Below are 22,946 nucleotides of genomic sequence, written 5' to 3'. Positions count from 1 at the left end.
CATTAAACCAAGGTAAGCTCTTGTATTGGCTCTTTGATTCAGAACTAAGATTTCAACAGTAAATTCTAGTTCATTTTGAAAAAAAAAATTACATCTCCTTTAATTCCAAATGTCAATACACAGAATTTTTAAAATGGTTTAACAAAATCGCTCTGAAATCATTAATCATTCAGATTAATGTTTAATCATCCAGCATTCCTATTGTCTGGAGGCTTATGAACATGGGAATCCTAATGTGCTATAAAGTAGAATTTAAATTTTTGTTGAAGGAAAGCATGTCTTTTTCAAGGAAGAGTGAAATATCAGGAGTGGTGTACAGGAAGAGCTGGTGCACAGTGAGTTCCCAGTCCCTCTCACTAACTTCACAGTGACTTTCTCTGCAGACATACATCCAGGTCAGTAGAATTTCTGCATTGTTAATCTTGCCCTGCACATACTGCAGCACTTTGGCTACAAAGTGGACCAGAGCCCAAAAGTGAAGGATGGCTGTGCCTTCATTAGGAGCAACACGGTGCCGAAGGGCCAGCATTTGTCTTTCAGGAGCTTTTTCTTCAGAGTAGCTGCTGTGTGTTCCCAGGGACTCAAAGCCCATTAGTGGCTGAAGCACATCAGGTTGGCTCCTGCAGAAAGACCCTGGTCTGGCACTATTGAGCCAGCCAACTGGGGAGAACTAAGAGTGATTTGATCTCCAGTGCTAGTGTAGATGTTCTGAATCAGAGCAGGGCTTCACAGAAGGACTAGTCTGATGGCAGCCTGGGTCTGCTGTGAGTCTGGGGTGACCAGTGTCCTGGGGACCTGCTGGAGTGTGGCTGTGGGACTCCCTGAGTTAGCAGAGGGGTTGGTGTTTTCCATTTTATGGAAAAAAGGATGCAGAAAAGCACTCATCAGATTGCTGCCTATGGCACCATTCAGTCTGTCATGGCATTTGATGCAGAACTAACTCTGCACAGCACTCTGTGGCAAAGGCCACATTGTAAAGACTGCATTGAGAACTAGCCCTGAAGCTTTTCTTGCCCTAGTCTGTTTGCCATGAGGAACAGTAAATTAAGTAACATCGGAAACGCCAGACTCTTACATGAGACAAGCATGCAGTCCAGAGAATTCACTAAGCAAGAGGACAGTGGACTTAGTGAATTTGACTGGTTCTTTTTAAGGACTATACATTATTAATAAGGTTTCCAGCTTCTTTGTGGGAGCTGAAGTTACTGCAGAGCTTTTGAAACAAATTTCAGGACTCAGGAAGGGATGTGCTATTTTTGGCCTCCACTTAACCACCCATCTGACAGGAATCAGGTAAATGATTTCCTTGTGTTGCCTTAGTATCATGTTGCTGGTATGTATGGCATCTTTTTCATGAAAAGACAACAGAGCTACTGTTCCAGCAGCTTGCAACATAGATTAAACTGTGAGGTTTGCCAAAGTGCTTTTGCTCTTTACATAGCAATTAAGCTTGAGAGAAAAACAGATGGCCACAGGTGGGTCTCAAGCAGCTGTATACAAACCTCAAATACCCACCTAAGCCAGTCACTTTCTGGGATTCAGGTGGCTTTTGAACAGCCAGTGGGCTGTTTGTAAATTATTCACATGGATGCTAACCTGTTCTTACCTCTGAAAACAGCACATGAGAGAGGCACATGAGGAGTGGCTGATGGAAAGAGGGCAGCAATATGGTCAGTGTCACCCATGAACTCTTGTCAGTTGTGGATTTTTTTTAAAGTGAGAGTTAGAATTTACAGATCATGGTGCAGATGCTGATATCCAGAGGAGGGTGTTTGAAGGGGAGGGAGGGAATGTGGTTACCCCATTAATTCCATTATGGCTCACATTAGCAGTGTGTCTTTAAAACAAAATAGGATGCTGCTAAGGATGTAAATAGAGCTCTGGTGTATGTTACATCTGTTGTAAAATTGAATTATTTCTAAATATTGTTTTTTTTTTTTAAAATGCCACTGGCTGAGCTATAGCACAAAGCTATACAAAGACACTGCAGTGAAGAACATGAGTAATTTCAGTGATGGAACCTGCAGAATTATTTAAGAAGATTTGTGTGATAACTGGGGCTTTTCTCACAGTGTTTAGTCTTGATAAGAACAAGACTGATGTCTTATCTACACTGCTTATCACATTTACTGCTTAATAGCATTGGAGCTGCTGACAGCAAGCAAACAAAAAATTGTCAGGAAAGTTGAGTGATTGAATTACCACTAAATGAATGCCCAGAGTTGTCAGTGGTATTTTTGGCAACAAAGAAACCTAACCAAAACAAGACGATTTTCAGAATTCACAGGGCTGAGGTGATCCCTCAGAAGCACCGGTGGGGGCTGCATCAACAGGAGGTGTCACAGAAGAGCTGTTTGCTTTCTGCTCCTTCTCCCTCCTTGTGATGAAGGAGCCTTCTCACTTCCACAGTGGGAAAACTGTTTCAGGCCAGAAGGGTGGACAAGCAAGGAGGAGGAGGGAGGCAGTTTTTAGAGGGGCAGCAGCCTCCTTGAGTGCCTTCAGCTCGTTTTCTGAAGTGCAGCCAGTTTCAGAGGAAAGTAGCTCAATAAAAAGAAGGTGCTGTGCTGCTTGGGAGCTGACAGGCTGCCCCTCCTCGTCCAATAATTAATTTCCTGAGCCAGAAGATAAGGCTGCTTCTTGGCAAAATGCTTTTTGTCATGTAATGGTCATGACAGAGATGAAAGTGCTTGGGAGTGCAAAATTGCAAAATTGACTTACTTACCCACGTTATAACCTGACCGACTGCATTCACACCAGGCAGATCTAACAACGCTTCATGCTGGGGCTTTCATAAGATGAATCCCTGCAGGAAAAAAAATTCACTCATTTTCCCTCTTTCAGATACTTTGGACATGCAGTTTTGTCAAGTAGAACCCAGGAATCCTTTTCATACTTGGAGGTTTTTTTTGAGGATTTTTGTTTTAGTGGAGAAGTGGCAGCTCATTCAGAGTCTAAGAGCATACATGAAACATTCAAATGAGTTCCAATTGGCACAGCTCTGGGTATGGCATGGAAGCAGGCAGTTTGTGTGGCTGAAGACCATCACCTGTAGCAGGTCTTCTTTCCTGTCCTTAGCTATCTGTCTTCATTAAAACCAAGGTGATGGATTAAATGTCAGCAACAACCTTTGCACTTTTCCTTTTAATTAATGCCTCTTGAAGTGACTCAGCAGATGCATAAGTTTCATCTTTATTATAATAAATTTGCTGTTAAATCCTATTTCACTGTTTTAGTCTGATGGTGCCATTGGTTCCTTACAGCACACATTGCAAAACATCCTTTCAAAGCCCAACTAGAAATTAAAATCGATTAAACACTCGATAGACTGCCCAAAGCTGCGTGAAAATTGAGCATGAGGAGTTTCAGAAGTGAGAAATGCTGATCTAAAAAATTTGACAGGTTCTCTACCCCTAAGAAAGTCCAGAGAAGGATGTCCTGGTTTAAAAAGATGCTGACTGGGAAGTTTGAGCAGGCTGCACTGCCTTGTTACACATGAAACTCGATGGTTAAGGCACTCAGGTCAGAGCTGTAGAGAGAATCAGTACCTTGCTGCTGGGTGGTAGGCACCACTGGTTCTGCAGTCCTGTCCCTGGTGATTTTGAGAGACTATAAATCTTGTTCCAGTGCAGAACAAAAAGCCATCTAAGGTGCAGGGAACTTCTCCTGTGTTGCTAGGGAAGTCAGTGCAGTGAGGCAAGGACAATGTTTTTCTTTCTACACCCATCCTCCAAATACTTGTAATTTATGTGACTGCTCATTGTGTGCATTCTTTATTTTCTCAAAGCAGTACCATTCAGATCCCCTTATCTTATTCTTCAAGGGGTTCTTAAACTGTAAGCAAGAAGGTTGTAGATCAATTAGCTCCATCTACTTAATTTTCTTTTTAATTTTTGTTGCATTTCCATCTCTTGGTGCCCACTAACTTTGAAGCTGAAATAGTGAGAAACCAAGGCATTTAAGGCTTGCTATGAGAAAGAGCTACCCCAGTGCAGCACAGGAAAAAAGAGCACCCTTTGCTCTTCATATGCCTCACAAAGTCTTTCTGCTGCAGGGGAGTTGGAATGGCTCAGGAATTTACCATGATAATATGAGTTTCAGACTTTGTTTTGGAAAGGGCTGAGTAGCTACAATATGTAGTCTTCAGTTGGCCATCAGGTGACAGCTTCAACACAGCCACCCTGCAGGGTTACAATTTTTCCTCCTACCCATCTTCCCCAGGCTTATTCCAAAAAGAGCCACAGTTAATGTTAATTTCTGCTTGAGAAAATGTCCTGGTTTGAAGGACAGGTATCTGCCAATAAAGGCAGAAGCTTCTCTTTGAAATGGAGAATGTAAACCCCTCTCCCTTTAAATTATTATAATTTTGAAATTAAGGGGCTCTCAGGCAAAGGTATGGGAATTAGGAATAACAGTTCTTTACTAGGAAAATTAAAATAAAAATACAGTATTACAAAGAATGATCCCAAAACGCTGACAGAGTCAGAATACAACCTGACCCCCTGTCAGTCAGGGTGTTGGTAGCAGTCCCACTAAATGGTGGCTGCATCCTCCTGCAGTGGCAGATGTGGTTCAGCTGAAGCAGTGCTCCTGTAGAAGGTGCAGTTTTCTTCTGAAGGTCCAGGGATGATGTGGAAACATCCATCTTTCCTCTGGAATCCAGTGTAAAGAAGGCTGCCTTGCTGTTCCAAATCTCAGTTTTTATCTAGGTAGGAAAGGCTTGATTCCTCCCCCTGGTTGGAGCATCTCCCAGTGGGATGATGTAATTTTATCAGTCATACAATGGGACTGAATGGCCCAGCAGCAGATGATCTCTTCCTGGAGGAAGGATGGGTTGTGGAAAAGATGGTTGCCCCACCTGGTTTTAAAGATGGCCCTTTAGCAGATAATATGTGACATGGAGATAAGGGTCACTGCCCCACTCAGCTTCAACAGATGGTGATAGAAAACACATTTCTGGCCACATCCTGTACTGCAGCCCAACACAGAGAAATATATTGATGTTTCCCTCCTTCATTTATGATATTACCAAAGATACTATTCCTTATTTAGTTTTCTATTTTTGAGATAAATACCGTGCTCTTCTATAACCCCATTGAAACCAACAGCTTTTTTCTCACCTTTCACCTAGGAGTGATACCAATTTTCTGAGTGTTTCTCATTGTGCCATTCTGCCTAGGACACAACTGTGAGAGAAAAAAAGACCTCCCACAGCTGGGGAAGAGGGTCCAAGCTATCTGACTGGGAAATCATGCCACTGTTGGTCTGTCAGCTGTTTGTCTTCTCACTGACCCAAAGCCCTAGGCAACACCACCTTGTTAAATCTAAAGAACATCATGTACCAGAGCCCCATCACTGGGCAGGCTTGACCTTTTGCTACTACAGCATCTAGCAACTAGCTTGTCAGTGGGGAAAAACCCAAACATTCAGAGGGGAGAGCAAATAAAAAAATGCAGCACAATAAAGCTCAAGATTCTTCTATGTTCTGCACATATGAAGCACCATTCATCCAAATCCTTTTTTCCATCCTATTACTTAATTCAATTTATAATAATGTAGCAATTGCCCAGGAGCATGAACACATTCATATACGGGAAGTAAATTAACTTAGTAAATTGCTGACTAAACCAAATAAATCAATTTTTTTTTCTTTGATAATAAAATCCTCCCTATCCATTATCAAACAAAATATACCTGTATTAAAAGCTTGCATTTGAGGCCCCCTCCCTGGTACTGCACTATTTGTGGCTCAAATACATGAAGTTTATTACAGCAGGGAAAATTATTTCTATCTGCAAGTATTTTATAGTAGCTCTTTCTTGCATACAAATTATGGGTCATTAGCTCCCGAATAAGCAATATTTGCTCACATACATGGCATGTAGGCACCTTAAAAGGGACAGTGGAAGCAGAGATCATCCTGGGAAATTCATGCAGTCAGGCAGCTCTGATTAACAAGTTTACAGAAGCAGGGGGTGCAGGCAGATCCTTCCCCATCACTTCCCAGGGTCGCCTGTACAGATGGCATTTTCTCCAAACTGTTCCACTTTGTAACACAAAGTGTTTAGTGTGGAAGTTCAACCTATTCTATTCCAGGCTCAAACCAAGTTTTCTTTCAGAGAAAGTGTTAGAGCAACAATTGCACCTTAACATTTCAGCACAGACCCTTGAAGGTATCTTCAGACCTGCTCCTTGCCAGAAGGGTTTCAGTGAGGGTTGAGATAAGGATCCAAGCTGACAGATTTCATGTTGGAATTCAGATACCTAAACAAACATCTGTCTTATTTTCTTCATAATAAATGGTTTGCTTGTGGCATCACATGGTGCTTGTGATCTAGCAGGCAGTGCTGCAAGCTCCAGCACAGGCTGAGCTGTATTCAGTCTACTGGATGTGCCATAATGAGACAGTAGCAGGTCCCCAAAACATTGACTCAACTGGCTAAGTATGAAAGGAATCAGTGGTCTATCTCCAAAATCTAAAGGCAGGTAAGAAAATAATAAAGGTCACCAAAACAAATGCCACTAAGTGGCCACTTGGCTTGACCCCTCAGAGCCAGAGGCAACTGTGGCTGGGAGAGTGCTAGAGAACAGCTTTAGCTGAAAACAATAGTGTTGGCACATTCAGAGGTGTAAAAGCAAAGCAATGGGTTCAGTAAGTACTGAGCCATCAAGTGAAGCAAGGAAGAATGGATTATTTAATCCCTGGAAGTTGAAAACTTGACCATAGAATAGCATTTTTCTGCAGCAGATTGCATATTAAGGTGTTAGTTAAACAGGAATGTATAGTTACAGCTAGAAAAATGTATTGTCTGAAATAGTTTTTCAGAAGAAAGAATGAAACATCTGAAGAGCTGAATATTACAGAAAATCTGGAACTAACAGTGAAAAACTAGAATAAAGTTTTATTTCTAAAATTGAAGGCACCATCTTCCAAATGGAAACCAAACCACTTCCAGTTTCAGTATGCATCACACATTACTCACATTATTGATCCACAGGTGGAGAGGACATGAGGTGAGCCTGGTAAAGTCTGAAGGAGAGCCATCACAGAACTTGAAGCAGTGAACAAAAAGAAGATTAAAAAAACCCCCAAAGATAAAATACATCCTCAATTAAATCATAACTCAGCTAGTGTGTACAAAGTCAAAAGACTTCTGGCTCAGTTTCTCATAGAAAATTAGATAGTTCTGCTCCAAGTGGAAGAAAAATGTATCCTTTTGCAAATGCATTTCTCTTTGTTATGCTTTTAAGTACCAGCTTTTAAATCATGTCTGAAGAGGCCTGGGAAAGCACATTAGCACCTCTCCACAAGCACTGTTTGAACATGGCTGGCTTGGGGAGAGGGGAATGAAAGATTTCCAGACTCAGTGCAGACAAAGCCCAAAGGCTGTTGGCGTAGTACAGAGCCAGAATAGTGCTTCCAGAAAAGAGAAAGAAAATGCCTTTAAAGAAACATTCACCAAAATGACATGAAACAGCACACAGGATACAGGGCCTTTGAGAGCAGTTTTTCACAATTAGCTCACTGCTCTTTTGTGAATGTTGAAGGTGTTCCACCACAGGAGTCAGAAACCTGCTGAAAGCCTGTTCCAAAAACCCTTCTGGATCCCCTGGCTCAGTTTTCACCATTGCAATTATCAGACTGCCAGGGCAACTGATACAGCAGATTGCTCACATCTGAAGCCGCTGGCTGCTGGTCCTACAGAGTTAACACAGGAGCTCTGGGAAGCAGCAGCTTTGGGCAGCGTGCCTGGAGCAGCTCACAGCATCCCTTGGGGCAGTGAGAGCCATTTCTGCCTGCAGAGGGACACAGTGCAAGGCAAAGTTACCAACTGCATTGGAAATGTCCCTCTTTTTGTGACCATCACTCTCCTTTCCCTGACTGCAGGTTAGCAGAGTGCTTTTGCCCTGTGATTTAAAGAACAAGCCAAGGTCCTGTGGGTGTTTCTGGCTTGGTGTTTGCAGCCCCTGGCAGCCAGCTCTGTCTGACAGAGCCATCCCAGTGAGCACTAGCCAGCAGTTGCACCCTGCACCCAGAAGGGCACTTCACATTTGAAAGGAGCTCACCGCAGAGGAGGTAAGAAAAGAAGTCTCTGCCAACGTGCAAGAGGAGCAGGCCAGCTCCTGGAGTTTTGGGGAATATGCTTCCCTTTCTTTTCTTTCTTCTAGCTTAAATATTTTACTGTTTTCAAAAAGGAAGAGCATGTGAGCATTAAAAAAAATTGTGAGCCAAGGAGAGGACTTGCATTTACAAAACAGCCTGCAGACAGGTGAGATGGCACCTTGGAGGAGGAGGGATACAGGTTTCCAACCAAATCAGTCACTGTGCTCTGTGGAGTTGGCAGTGAAGCTCAGCACAGGTTTAGGCAGGTCTGTGTGCAGTATGGCAGATTTTCCATCTACTTCTTCAACTTACAGTGTAGTTCTGTTTCCTGAGCAATGTTTCAGCAGTCTAGGGCTTTGGCATGGAGCTTACTGAACAACAAAATTCAGTAAACTGTCGTTGTTCTCTGTGTGATTAATAGAGGTTAATGCTGATGTATGTACTGGCATGTGACACCATTGTTTCTACAAGGAACCATTACTCATCAGCTCAACACGTGGGATTAATTGGCTTTGCTTATTACCAGGGAGAAATAAGCAAAAAGGTCAAGTTGCCCTAGCAAAATTATGCACTATCACTTAGTAATATCTCTTCAGTGGAAAATGCTCACTGAATTGAGTGAGAACAAATTGTTTTTTATTTTTTGTCAGACTGATCCACTTGGTCTGTGTAGCTAAAAAAACAAATGTATGTACCCTGGCAGCCTCTCACTACCTATGGACCACTTTCATTGTGTACTGACAGTAACAATTTTTTCAGTCTCATTGTTTATTTTATATTAATTCAAGGCATTTCTGACACTGTTGTGTTATTTTTGACTTGGGTTTGATTTTGCAGAAACAAACATTTGGAAATATTTGATGCTCTTTCTGGCCCTACAAAACTATCCTCAGCACAACTATCTGTACAGATAGGGAATATACAGCTGAGACCTTTATGCACTTTGAATCATCTTTTTGACAGTGTTTGTGTGAGCAATTCTGCTATTCAATTTACAACTTGCAAAGGATGTGAAATGAATGATGAATGGAGAATGGCTGTGATGCTGAATAGCTGTGTAGAAAAGTATTCCACAGCAAAGAAAAAGGGGCAAAGAAAGGGTGTCATATTTGTGCTTTGCTTCCACAGAATGCATGTGTGATCTCTAAATAAGGAAATAATAGTACTTTGAGATGTGTGGGCTGTTTTAGTCCATTTCTAATTGAAAAGGAACACCCCCACCCCACCTCACCCCCCATTAATAAAAGAAATATTGATAAGGAATTGTTTTGCCAGCACTTAAAGATTTTACAAAAGTCCTTTGGTATCAGGATGGGAGGTGTGTCCTAGGGATCTGAAAGTGTCCTACTTCTCCCACTAGTTGATGAGAATCAGTGAAACCCAGCTGGTCTCTGGTAGTGTGGGCTAAGAAACCATGTCACAGATATAAACTTTAGAAATTTGGCAAGGCCCAAGGCTTTCTAGAAGGTTAAAGATCAGTAAAAATTATTCAGGAATTTCGGTTTTCCTGCTTTAGCCAGGAACACCAAGAGAGGAACAAGTGCTCTTTGTACAAGCATGAAGGTCTTTGAAAGCCTTGGACCATTTCTGACAGTGAAGCCTGGGATATTGTAAGCAGGGAGTGCCACAAAACCAGGAGGAGATAAACTAAAGCAATGTGAGTAACTGCTTGTCCATCAGTTTGGTGCTTATACAAAGATTAATGGAAAAACAGGGATAATTTTTTCTTCTTGAAGCAGAAAAATGACCCATTTTGGAATTCTGGGACAGTATGCTTACAGTGAATTCCAATTTTTTTTAATTCTTGTACATACGATTTAAAGTAAAAAAGGAAAACTACAGACGGCTTCAATAATTTTTCAGGAAGTTTTTGGAAGAACTGAATCACATTTCAAAAAACAAGACCCTGATTTATGCTATGAAACCCAGTATTTTACCTTTCAGGGAAGGGACTTCCATAGCAGATGGAACAGAATTTTGATGAATTTCACTGCTGTCCTGGTTCTGGCCAGGACAGGGTTGATTTCTCCTGGCTACTGATTTTTGCAGTGGCCAGGAGAGGGCTTGGCTAGGACCTGGAGGTTATTGTGTTTATTCTATACCACCTCACCTCGTTTTTCATGTTGGGGAAGCGTGGAGCGGCTGGGTTGGATTCCCTGGTGAGCATTTTGCATGTGAATCACTCTGTCTCTCACTTGCACACTTTTGTTATTAATATTGCTGCTGTTACTCTTAGTTTGCTTCTCTCCTTGCTGTTTCCAGTAAATTGTTCTTATCTCAAGCCGTGATCTTTGCCTTATGTGTCTCCAGGTCTCCTCTCCAGACGACAGAGGGGAGAGTTGGAGGGGGAATGGGAAGTGAGTGAGGGCACAAGTGGAGCATGGTTTCAGTGGGAGCACTAAATTCCTAAACCATGACAATTGTCATGGAAAAAATTGTCATGGAAAGGCTTTGCTTAGCTTCTGAAGCTAGAAAAAGTAATTTTCATTTCCAGTATTTTGGTGTAATTTTGTCAAAGAAGGAAAACCATCTGTTTTTTCTTTGAAAGGCAATGTCCCTTCAGAGCCACAAAATTTAAAGATAAAACAGTCAATAATGCAAAGCACAGAAATGCCATGCCTTTCTGAGTACCCCTTTTTGCCAAGGTTAATAGAAAACAGCAACATTACAAAACAAACAGCTTTGGGAAAACAACACATGTAATACAGATTATTCAGACAAAGGAGACTGCAGTGGCCATCTCAGGTGACCTCCTCCTACTGCTACATTGGGAGTTATTTGTAGGATATTTTATGAGAATGTCCACCAAAACTTTATCTCAACATCATTTTCTAGGGTTAAGAGATGATCTTTTAAAATGTCTGATGTCTTTTATAAATAAGTTTAAACATTAGAAACAAATGGTGGAAGTAACCACTTACAGGTTGGCAGGGACACTAGCAGAGACATTTGTTAAATAACATGCATCTGGTCTTCTATGCTTTTACTATAGCAGAGAATAAAGAATATATTAATTGAAGTCACATACAGATTAAATTGAGGGAAATGACTAATATAAAGAAGACATGAAAAAAAATAGGATGAAACTCACCCAGTTAAGAAATACAGGGAAAAAGTGAGAAAATGAGATACTATTTATGGAATAAAATGCAATCAAAATGAAAAGCTATTCTAATTCACAAGGGGATAGAAAAATCTAAGATGTGCTATCAAATAAGCCTGCAAAGAAACAACATGGAAGGAATCTTAGGGGGCTGCACTTTCAATGCAGGATAACAAGGTAAAATAGCCAGAGAAATATATAATGAGACCGGAATATATAGATCAAATCTTTTTGCAGGGACACCTGGAATAGCCTGATCACTTCTTTATGAGATGAAGAAGATCTGATGAAAGAGAGAGAATTCAGATTAACACAGCAAATAGATTCATCAAGGTCCAAAATTTGATTTATGAGAAAGAACTAAAAGCCTTCAAAACATATTAGATGATTAGTTAGATTAAGAGACAAATACAGCCTAGGAACAAAGCAGCAGTCTTGAAATGCTTAAAACCTATAAATAATGTTGATCAAGAGACTTCACCAGCTAATTCAAAGCAAACATAAATGAATAGGTGAAACTAGGTAAAGATGAGGTCAGACTACCTGTCAACACCCCTGTCCTAACAGCACACCATTAACTTGCACAGTGACCTTGCAGGAGACATAATGAAAGAAACTCCACTTGGCCCTTTGAAAACCTAAGCAAAAATGTGCAAGAGAGGACAGCCAGGAGTGGGCAGCTTCAGCTGCCCAGCTGGAAGTGTCTGATGCCCCCTGCCCTTCCTCAGCCCTTCACTTCTCACCAGAGAGACATCACAAGGCAGTAACGAGCCAGTTGTATGTGTAGACCCTGGCTGGTGGCATCCCTATGCCCCTGCCTGCCCTGCCCATGGCTGGATAATTGCTTCTCACTTCCTGTGAGGATCTTTGGGCATGAATTAGTTCCCATCCCATCAGAAGTCAGTCCTTCCCTTCCTTGGTTCCTCCTGGAGGAACAATGAGTCTTGCCAGAAGAATGGTGCTGCTTGTTTCACAAATCCAGCTTTGCCAAATCCAGGCTGTCCAGAAGAGTTCTCTAGCCTGGCAAGTACAAGGACATCAGTGGGAAAGGGTGTCAGCTGGGATGAGAAGTCCTAACAGGGCAGCTGCAAAGCTGAAACCTCTCCTTGGGAAGAAGTGCAGTTTTGTGTCGTGTTTCACAAAGCAGAAGAGGGCGGCAGGTAAGATTTGATCAGCAGATTTGGGGGGCAAGGAGTACAGAAAAAGTCTTGTTAAATTTCTTGGCATTAATGTCCTGCTGAGATGTTAAGCCATACAGCATCAAAAAGTGAGCTGTTGGGAGGTAATGCCTGCTCTGTCCACCTCTCTAATCCAGGGGGATATTTCCCTCAAACTCAGTTTTCTCTCCAGGTCGATGTTTCCACACCAGCCCTGTGATAAAGGAGCATTTGCTTATTAGCATGGACATCCCTATTTCATGTACACAGCACACAGTCCCTGTTTCCCCAGACCAGATCTTCTGTAGCTGCTGGTAAGGATATCATGTTATTCCTTAAACCTTTGATTAGCATGCTGCTGTCTAACATTTCATTGTCTAACAGCACCCATGGCGTTAATGGGCACAGAGTGTAATGCTGAATGTGCATGGTGGGAAATAATGCACATAACACAGGCAGGAGGGCAATTGATTGGACACTTTAATCTCCTGGTTTATTCCCCTGCTGCCACTGGGAAGTCAATATCATTGAGTGAATGCGCCAAGGCATCATCTTGTGAGAAAACCTGTCTTTGGTGGGATTTAAAGAAGTGATGAGAAGCAAAGAGAACATTAAAAGTAAAACAATACTTACATAAAATACTGTCAGACCTGAAATGGTCCCACCAGGTTTGCAAGCAGATATTGGTTTCAGGTAGCACATTCCTACAGTAGCACTGAGAGCCTTCAAGCTTCATTTGCTGGATGAATTAAAATGCAGTGACCTTTCAATGTTTTCTCTAGATAAGCCTGAATCAGAATCCCAAACCCAAACACTCCCAAACGCTGGGGACATTTGGATCTTACAGACAGATTAGCTAGGTAATTTGGGATAAGTTTAGATGTTCGTGGAGGAGGGAAAAGAAATCTTGCAGTGCATTACAGCCTGCACAATTGTAACATCTGCATGGAAGAAGTGTGTGTGTAAGGAGGGGAGCATGACTAACTGAGACAGAAGAGGAGGAATAGGTGAATATGGGCAAGGGATGAAGTTTTCCAGGCACTGGGAAGAGCAGTTTTTGTGGGGAATGGTGTGTGCCCAACAGCATCACTTCTGCAGTCCCATTTTCTCTTCTTGGCTTTGTGCTACCAGGGAGAACCTGGAAAGCCGGAAGCAAAACCCAAAATGCAAAAGATTAAAGGTGTGTCTCCTACAAAAGCCTGAGAGCTAAGAGCACAAAAGATTGAAGTGTTTGTGACAATCTTGGAGTTGTGACAATCTGAGGAGTAAAAGCAGCAAGATTAGTGAAAGCTGGCAAAGCTGAGCCCTAAGAGCTATTGCTCAGATATTGGAAGGAAAAACTTCCTGGGCATCAGTTTGGTGGATGTTACACCAGCAAAACATTCCTCTAAGGAAAAGGCTAATGCTGATAATGTGGATATATTCCTCTAACTCAACTAAATCATCAAGAACTTTATTACAAGACAATACCAAGTAGGAGAAGTGGGGAAAAATCTATTTGTGTGCCTTATAGGAACTATGTTTTTATGAACATTCCTACAATGATCATGGTCTTTATGTGCTAAAGGACATGAATTCCACCTGCAAGTGCACATATGCAGTTCTGTATTTCTATAAGCAGAAGGACAGGTGTTTTTTTTCCTTGTGGCACTTGCAGGCAGCAGTGCAGGCAGGGGGCATGCACCCCAAGGCTGATGCCTGCAGCAGATGCTGAGCAGCTGATTTTCCAAGGGAGTGCCCTGCATCACTGGGCAATGGGATTTGACTTGTCTCCATTCATTTTATCTCTGATTGATTTGGAAATAGGATACAAGGCTGCTGCAGGCACAAAATCTGCTGGCTTTCAGAGGACTGAATTGGGCAGCACCACTCCCTTTCACCAAAACAATAGGAAGGACAAGGGCCAGCACTGCTTTTAGTTGTGTTGTTTCTTGGCACTGGAGTGGGAAGCAGTAGCAGAGTTGTATCCCTTTTGAATATGAGAGTCAGGTGCTCTCCAAAGGTGTGGCAAGGACATCCTGGGTCTGCTGAAATTAGTGGGATAGCAGCCTTGGGCTTGTTGGGAGTTCAAAAGTCTCATGGGCTGTGTGTAAGTTGTGAGAGGTAGTACAAGCCTGAGTGACTCGTGCTAGGATCCTATCCCAGTCCTGGGCAGCTTCAACTTTGAGGTAACCACTGCCCAAATATCCCAGAGAATCCCTTCCCACAGCAGGAAGGGCACACACTGAGCACCTCTGCCAAGCTCTGCAGCCAGCTGAGAGGAGCTGAAATGGCACAGGGAGCTCAGAGCTAGTCAGGAGATGATCTGCAGCTGTGCTACTCAGTCGAGATTTTCATAATCTAATTTGTAACTAAAAACCTTTTCATTCTCTAACAGTCAGTGAAGGTGTGTGGTGAAAACCAAGATGTTTTGCAAAGACAAAGAAAGCTTTACAGTGAACCACAAAGAGTGTTTTGGGGATCCCTGGTGAGTGCATGCTGCTTCAGGGAGCTGAGCAGGCACCCACAGGCCCTGCTGCAGCATCCACAGGGTACTCCCCACTCCACACCCACATCTGTGAGACACAGAATCAAAACCCAGTCAGAAACAGGCAGGACACAAGGTTTGCTGTGCTGGGCATGGCAGGAATACAGCTAAATGCCTGTGGTGTCAGATCCAAGTGTGCCACAGAGCATCCCTGAAGCAGGCTCCCAGCTGGCAGGCTGGCAGAAGGGAGAGACATGAAGCCCAGCAGGAACCCCTCCCCAGTGGAGGGGAGCATGGAGCGCAGGTGAAAGCACCCACTTATCAAGGAGGGGCCCCCACTCATGCAGGCTTTTCCTGTAGAAGACTCAATTCCATGCCCGGGCTCACAGGCACTGTGATTCTTAGTGAAAAAAGTGGCTAGAGAAAACAGAATAAAATTCAAATCAATTATGCTGTTCAAAGTCAGTCTCTAAATTAATCCAATTATGCTGCAACAATCTTTGCTTAATGCCCAGAAGCTAGAAAGGATGATTTAGAGCAGTCGTTGGGGAAATCAGTTGATAATGACAATAACCAACAATGGAAGATGCTATTCTGAAAGTAAAGTGGTGTGGGGGGGGGGGGGGAAAGGGGAGAGAAAACACTCTATTATTCAACCTTCACTCAAAGAATATTGCTTAGCTATTACAGGATAATGCATCAGAGCTAACCAAGCACAGTGCTGCCTCCAGGTCTCAGCAAGGAAGAAGCTGAAACTTGCTTATCGTTCTTTACTGAGGAAAGCTCCCAGCACTGTTATTATGGAAGTACAGCTCTTAATAACCATTGCACAGCCGTGTTCTGGAACAGTTTGCCCACACAATGTCTCTGCCTCTGTCAGGCAGGCTGCTAAAAGCCTATTTTTATATTTTCAAAATTTATTCTTCAAATCAACTTGGTGCAGCAGCTCAGCTTCAGGGCCTTGATGTTTTTCATAGAATGATACAACAGTCTGAGTTGGAAGGGACCTTGAAAGCCCATCTAGTCTAATACTCTCTGTGCATTAAGCAGAGACATTGTCAACTAGACCAGGTTGTTCAGAGCCCTGCTCAGCCTGGCCTTGAATGTCCCCCAGGATGTGACATCCACAGCTTCTCTGGGCAACCTGCTCCAGTGTTTCACCTCTCTCTCTTCTATAAGAAATCTCTTCCTTATATCTAGTTTGAATTGACCCTTTTTTTAGTTTACAACCACTACCCTTTGTCCTTCCCCAGCAGGCCTGCTAAATAGTCAGTTCTCACCTTTTTTAAAAGCCCCCTTTAAGTATTGAGCAGAGGGGCACAATCCCCTTCCTTGCCCTGCTGCCCACGCTGCTTTGGATGCAGCCCTTTGTTCTCTAGCCTGCAAGTGCACATGGCTGGGTCACATCCAGTCTCTCCTCCACCAGCACCCCAAGTCCTGCTCTGCAGGGCTGCTCTCCATCTCTTCATCCCCCAGCCTGTGCTGCTACTGGGGTTTGCCCTCACACAGGCACAGAACCTCACAAAATCTTTTAAAAGGGTGGCCACATTTGGCTTCTAGCTTAAAGAACAAACAGACAGAGAAGGAGCAGATGCCAACAAGAATGTGCTCTTGTTTCAGTCAGTCAGTCTGTTTCAATCAGGCAGCCAGCTGAACTCGGGCCTCTTGAAAGCACTGATAAAGAACTGCATGTTGATAGCTCCAAGATGGGACATTAGAAATATTTTAAAACATTTGGCTCAAAATGCCAAGACAACAGGAAGGGAATAGCAAGTGGAAATTCTGCTGATTGCCCTAGATGATTTTTATTCAGAGCCTGCATCCCAGGTAGTCTTTATGGGGGCAAAAGCTGTCTGAAACAAAGGATGCTCATGAGTTTTGCAAGGGACTCGTACTCATGCTTTCATTGCATTGAAATCCCTGGTGTGTGGCATGATTTGCATCCCTCTCACCCCAAATATTCTGACTCTTGGTCTAGCTTTCTTGTTTTGTGGGATACTTCATAGCAAGATTTCATCTTTGAGCTGTAGCTCCTCTCATCCAACTGCATCATTCAGATCCTCTCTGCAGGAAAACAGATGCACCCTCCCGTGCTAATCTCACACATCAGAACACAAAGAATGTGTTTATAAAATATTCAACTCTGAAAATACTTGGATGTAATTTCTGAGGCAGTATCCTTGTTAACACTGGAAGAACCTACTCCCAATATTGCAGCCCACATGCTCCTCAGAAAAATGTTTCTTTGAGCTGTGTCAAAATTTCACAAAAGATTTGAAGGAGTCTCATTTCAACTCAGTGGAAAAATCTCATATTGTTTACCTCATTACACCTCATTGCCTCAAGACTACTATTATTATTCATATCCCCTCACATTCAAAATTGCATGTAAACCCCCATGAAGCTGTTGAGCTTAGCTTAAAAATCACCAGGTATACCCGTGGCTGAGCTGCTGAGCTTTTTCACAGCCAGGACATGATTTCAAAGTTTGCTTCACATCCTGAAGGAGTAGAGAAGAAAATTCACATTTTCTTAAAGTGCAAACTGAAATTCCTGCAGTTCACAGACTCCACTGTTTTAAATGGAATGAGAGTTGGTAACAGGCTGTAGCAGAAGTGTGTCACAAGAGTGCTGCAGCAATATCTACAGAAACAAAGGTATTAAATGGTAATGATTTCCTAAATACCTTCAAAGAAAGCCAAGTGAACATCATAGCATGAGAGATACAAGCAGTGAGCCTTCAGTGTCATGTTAGGAAGCCCTCACAATGAAAGCAGTTTTTCCTTTGTGCTCTCTAGGTTTCCAAATTCTCCCACAGTGACCCAGAAGAGGATCCTGAATTAGTGTTATATTTTAACTTCTGATCTGAAAAGTGTCCATAATAGCTTCCAGAGATGCCAGGGAGCACCTCCTCAGCCCTCGTGAGCTCCTTGGAGGGCTCCAGGGTTTCCATCAGGGGGACACAGCAGTTTGCACCAGGTCAGAGCTGCCTCTCTGGGAGCTCCATGGTGTCCCACAGCCCTCTCCAGTGCAAGGACAATGGGCAATGGGGGGATCTAAGAAAAGCAACATGTTTTGTGCCCTAATACCAAGAGCAGGATTCCAGATGAGGCAGCTGGGGGATGGAGCTTATGCTGACTGTAAGGACCTGCTTCACCCAAACCAAAGCAGAGACTGCACACAGGGGCTGTCTTATAGAATTATGGAATGGTTTAGGCTGGAAAAGACCTCTTAGCACATTGAACCTGTTAACCCAGCCAAGTCCATCACTAAACCATGTTTCCTGGTGCCACATCCATGTGTCTTTGGACCCAACACTTCTCTCAGGACAACCTGTTCCAATGCCTGACCATCCTTTCAGTAAAGCATTTTTTCTTATGACCCAAGTAAATCTTGCCCAGCACTTCAGTACATTCTTCTTGTCCTATCCTCTTGCTCCTTGGGAAAAGAAACCACCCCCTACCTGGCTACAACTCTTTCAGTTGTAAAGAGTGATAAATTCCCTTTGAACTTGATTTTCTCCAGACTAAATAACCCCAGCTCCTTCAGCCATCCCTCATTGGAGTTGTGTGGAGCCTTCACCAGATTGATCACCCTTCTCTGGACACACTGCAGCATCTCAGTGACTGTGTTGTGCTGAGGGGCCCCAAATGTCCAGGGGGTTGCAGCCCAAGGTGAGTGTGTCACTATCTGTCCCTCTCCAGCACAAGCAGCATTTTTGTTATTTGCTCTCTGAAGCAGCAGCTGTTTCTGTGCTGCTACTTGTGTCTCAGCCTGCTGCACCACAGCACAGCAGCGTGGCCAGGGCTGCTCTTTGAACGTGGAACATTTCGGGCAGCAGCTGCTGCATCCATCCACAGAGCGCTGGGGCTGTGCTCACACCGGCTGTGCCGGGATCTGCGTGGGGAGACAGAGCACTGGGCATGTGGGATCCGTGAACTCCGGGGAGCAGAGAGCAGCTGAGGGCTGCAGGCAGTGCCCTAACGAGGTAAACGATACGGGCTGGGGATGAGGCAGGAATTACTGACGGGCTCGCTCCTCAGCCCTTCCACCGCGGCTGGAGCGCCTTCGCCTCGCAGAGGTCAAACGCCGGCAATTAAAAGTGATGTAAGGCCGGGCTGAATTAACTAACTCCTGCTGTGGCCCGGCTGAATTAACTAACTCCTGCTGTGCCCCGGCTGAATTAACTCCTGCTGTGCCCCAGCTGCTCTCCAGGCACCCTCCTGTAGGGAATGGAACCAGGGCTCTGCCCGGGCAGCTGTTCCAGCTGCAGGGACAGCAGCAGGTGCTGGGCTGATACAGCCCTGGGCTCGTTCTGTACAGGAGAGTTTCTGATCTGATGTACCCACTTCTTTCCCCTCAGGGACTGAGGACCCTCTCATGAAAGGAAACACCAGAGCCTTTGTTCACCTTTGTTTGTCCAGCCTTTGCTCACCTTTCCTTGCCTGCTGAGCGTGTTCGGATGGATGCACACCAAGCACAGCCTCTGTAGTGAGAGAAGAATTCTGGCAATGCACAACTTTCAAACTCTGGAGTTTCTTTTTCATCCCAGGGGCCTGCTTTCACCTCCTTAGCTGCCCTAGGAATTTTAAAAAAGAAGAGAGATTTAAAGTGCCAAAAAGTGTTTTGGGTTGCTGACAGGAGGAGCCAGCTGCAGGGGAGGATGTGCTTCATGCCAGCAGGCTGAAAGCCTTTTCCAGCAGCGAGGGAAAGGGGATGGTCAGTGCAGTAGATGGATGCTGGGAGATGCACAGCTGCAGTTCTGAGGCTCAGAGGTGACACAGGCAGCCCTGGAAGGAGGAGAGCCAAGGAGGATGCAGCTGATGGCCTGGGGACTGGGCACAGGGCTGCTGTGCATATGGGTGCTGTGCTGGGGCTCCCCCTTGGCCTGAGAGGCTGTCTGAGAGCTTGGATCCAAGGACAGAAAGCAAACAGCAGAGGAATCAGAGGCACTGTTCTTCATTTGGTATTCAGTGTCAAGGAAAAGAAAGCTTTTCTGTGGGTTGCAGCTATAAGATTTTAAGAGACAAAGTTGAATTATTAAAACATTTATTCACCCAAGGACATGTTGAGCTCTCTGAGGACCAAACTCATCCACTTAATTAAAACAGAGAATCTCCCAAGCACCATTTGTATTGGAACTAAGTGACATATTTAATACTTACGTCCTGAAAGGGTCATACATATCTACAGTGGTAGATCTGAAAAGATAAGAAGCTTTTCTGACTTCTTGCTGTTCTCTGCCAGAAATTGCCAGTGCCTGGTCTGAAGGCAGCATGAGGAGGAGGAGGAGGCTGTTACCTATGGGCTTTGCCCCTTACAAGTGATCAATAGCAATGGTAGTTTGTGCTTCAGCAAGAACAGCCTCACTGTTGTGAGGCAGCAGCAACATCCAAAATCTGACAGGCAGCTTTGGGGACTCAGAGATGTTGTAGAGAAGGGAAAGGAAGGAGGAACCAGCTCTTCTGATAGTCCTTGGTCAGGGTTTCTCCCTCATGATTACTGTCAGTAGACACCTGTCACTGCAATTCACTCTTCCAAGGCTTCCCCTGGCAGATGTAGAAGGGACAGAGGGGAACTGCACTGCTCTAAGAGCAGACTTACAGAAGGATGGGTGTTTTGTCATCGCCTATTAAACCTTCATGGCTTTGCAATACAGTTACTGTCTGCCAGCTCTGGTGAGAATTTGGCTGAGGAAGATGGCAGTGGTGCCTCAGGAGGATGGTCTGTCTCTGTTCTGCTTCCCAGACTCCTGGTGAGACATGCTGACTCAGGGAGGACTGCTCAGTGGAAGAGGACAGCACATGGAAGGAGCCCATGGACACAGCTGTCACCCCTCAGGGCAACAAAATGCAATTTCACCTCTGTTGTTTCAGGTTAGCATCTGCTCTACCTTTAAAGTGCCTCTAAACCCACCCAATGACTGAGCCAGTCCAGCTCCATCTTGGGATGGAGATCTTTAGAAGTGCCACATATAATTACATCTACCAGATACAGCTCCTTGTCTTGACAGGGAGCAGAGTTAGGATGGAGTGTGGAAAGAAAAGAGAATTAATCACCCTCTGCCAAGGGAGCAATGACTCATGGGGTGGCAGTATAGGCTCTGTGGGGATGAGACTTTCATGGATGAGAACTCCAGGGGGTTTAAAAGGGCCTGTGCAAGTTAGCCATGTCAAGTACTGCAAACACATCAAACCCACCCTCTGCACAGAATCTGAGTCAAAATCATCTCACCAAGTAAATAATCTGAGTGCTCTGGGGTTGGGGTCTATGCCAACCCCACCCTCCCCCAGGATCAGGTCACAGGGCATTTCTGCCACTCCAGCAAAAACAGAAAGTCACGACAAATGAGAGGAGTGAAAGGAATGATTTTCTGTACCAGAAATAGAGTTTGTGCAGAAGTGGGCTTGGCTTATGGTTCATGTCTGTTTCTCCACAGTTCTAGCAATCCTGTGTTCCAGGTGTCTGACATCCTTCTTAAATCCTGTTCCCAAATAAAATCTCAAGTGGCTCAAAACCCCATCACATTTTTATTAAAATTCACACTCTCATTAACATGTGGTAGAGGATTCTCCAGTACAGTGTCTGGTTCTGGACTTGAAAGAAAACAAGCAATGAAACTGGCAATCATGCATCCTAAAGTTTCAGCTCCTTGAGAAACTCAGGGGTGAGAGCCACACTCCCTTTATGCCTCCTCTGTCTTAGCCAGCAGTCATGCTCCTTGTGCTCACTTTTTTCCTTTCCACTTCTCCTGAAAAAAAAATAGGTAAAAAAAACCTACCCCAAAAACAACAAAAATTAAATATCTTTTTACTGTGAGGTGAGTGAGCAAAGGCTGTGGACTCTCCATCCTTGGAGACATCCAGACACTGACTTGGACATGAACAGGTGACCCTCTGTTCTTGAAGAGGGGATTAAACCAGATGACCTCCAGAGGTCCACTCCCACCTCAGCCATTCTGTCATGCATGTATTGACGACAACAGACTCACTCTTTCCTTGCAGGAGAAAGATAACAGGATTCATGTGGGCCCAGGAAAGCAGCTGGCCTGGTTCTTGGGGACAATGACTTAACAGCTGGAGTTGATCTTCATGGAAGGCCAGAAGCAAAGGTTTCCCCATTTATGGTTATGAGCTGTATACACTGAGGAGTAAGTTCCTAGAAGAAAGATGTTCCTTTTTTCACATGGAAGCACTCACACCTAGCCTACAGAAAGGCAGTATTTTCACTTGTCTGTACTATTTGTTGCTGCTACTACAGGTCATCCCTCTCTCTCAAAGCTAGGTCAGCAGAAGCACAGGATATGCAGCTGCAGGCTATCAGTACAGGTAGGTCTGCCTGCTGTAGGAGATGCTGCCTAGGGGATTGGATACTGCTGCCTCCTGTTCCTGTGAGAGGGGAGGGAGAGGAGGCTGAGCCGGGTGCTGGGCTCCAAACACTTCTGAAATGACAACAGAAGGTGGGATTGGATAGGAAAAACAAATGTATAAAAAGCTTGCCTGCAGGTAGTGAGAACTGAGAGTCTTCTCACGCTGAATTTTCAGCTACAAGATGAGATCCACTTCCTTAACAAGACCACTATGTATTTATTCTTCAACTTGTCACCTGCTGCAATGTTCACTGTAGTAAAATTAGGCAGAGCTGAGAAATCTTTAGGTACAGCTCCAGGTTTGTGTATGTGTATTTTCACACTTGTAAGACAGTCACCTATTCCACAAGCAGTAGTGCCAAGAAAGAAAATTGAGACTTCCCACCCTTCACAGAGGATGTTACTATCTAACACCGAGAAAACTCGAGGCCTGCTTCACATATGCACAAACACCAACAGTGAAAGTGTCTGCATGCTTGGAGCTTCTCACATCTCAGTGCTAAGCAACTGCTCCCTCGTCTTTCCCTGTCCCCAGCACAGGCACAAGGAGAAAAGCTTGGCCACTGTGTGATGCTTTTTGCTTTTATCACAGATCCCACTAACATCCTCATCCCTGGAAACATTTGAGGCCAAGTTGGACCAAGCTCTGAACAACCTGGTCTAGTTAAAGATGTCCCTGCTCATTGTAGGGAGAATAGACTATGTGACCTTTAAAGGTCCCTTCCAACCCAGACTATTCTATGATCCTC

At 44.1% G+C, this 22,946-nt stretch overlaps 1 long non-coding RNA gene across 1 annotated transcript; it reads left to right on the top strand.

The window, feature by feature from the left end:
* Positions 1–323: 323 nt before the first annotated feature.
* LOC130249689 (uncharacterized) lies at positions 324–21,926 on the top strand. The gene is made up of 3 exons (XR_008839831.1): positions 324–395; positions 20,577–20,704; positions 21,833–21,926. It is a non-coding gene; the product is annotated as an uncharacterized LOC130249689 (long non-coding RNA).
* Positions 21,927–22,946: the final 1,020 nt, after the last annotated feature.

The sequence above is a fragment of the Oenanthe melanoleuca genome, chromosome 2 (assembly GCF_029582105.1).
Source record: "Oenanthe melanoleuca isolate GR-GAL-2019-014 chromosome 2, OMel1.0, whole genome shotgun sequence".
Classification (NCBI taxonomy): Eukaryota; Metazoa; Chordata; class Aves; order Passeriformes; family Muscicapidae; genus Oenanthe; species Oenanthe melanoleuca.
Note: the sequence above shows the minus strand (reverse complement) of the source record. Positions and strands in the feature narration are given on the sequence as shown.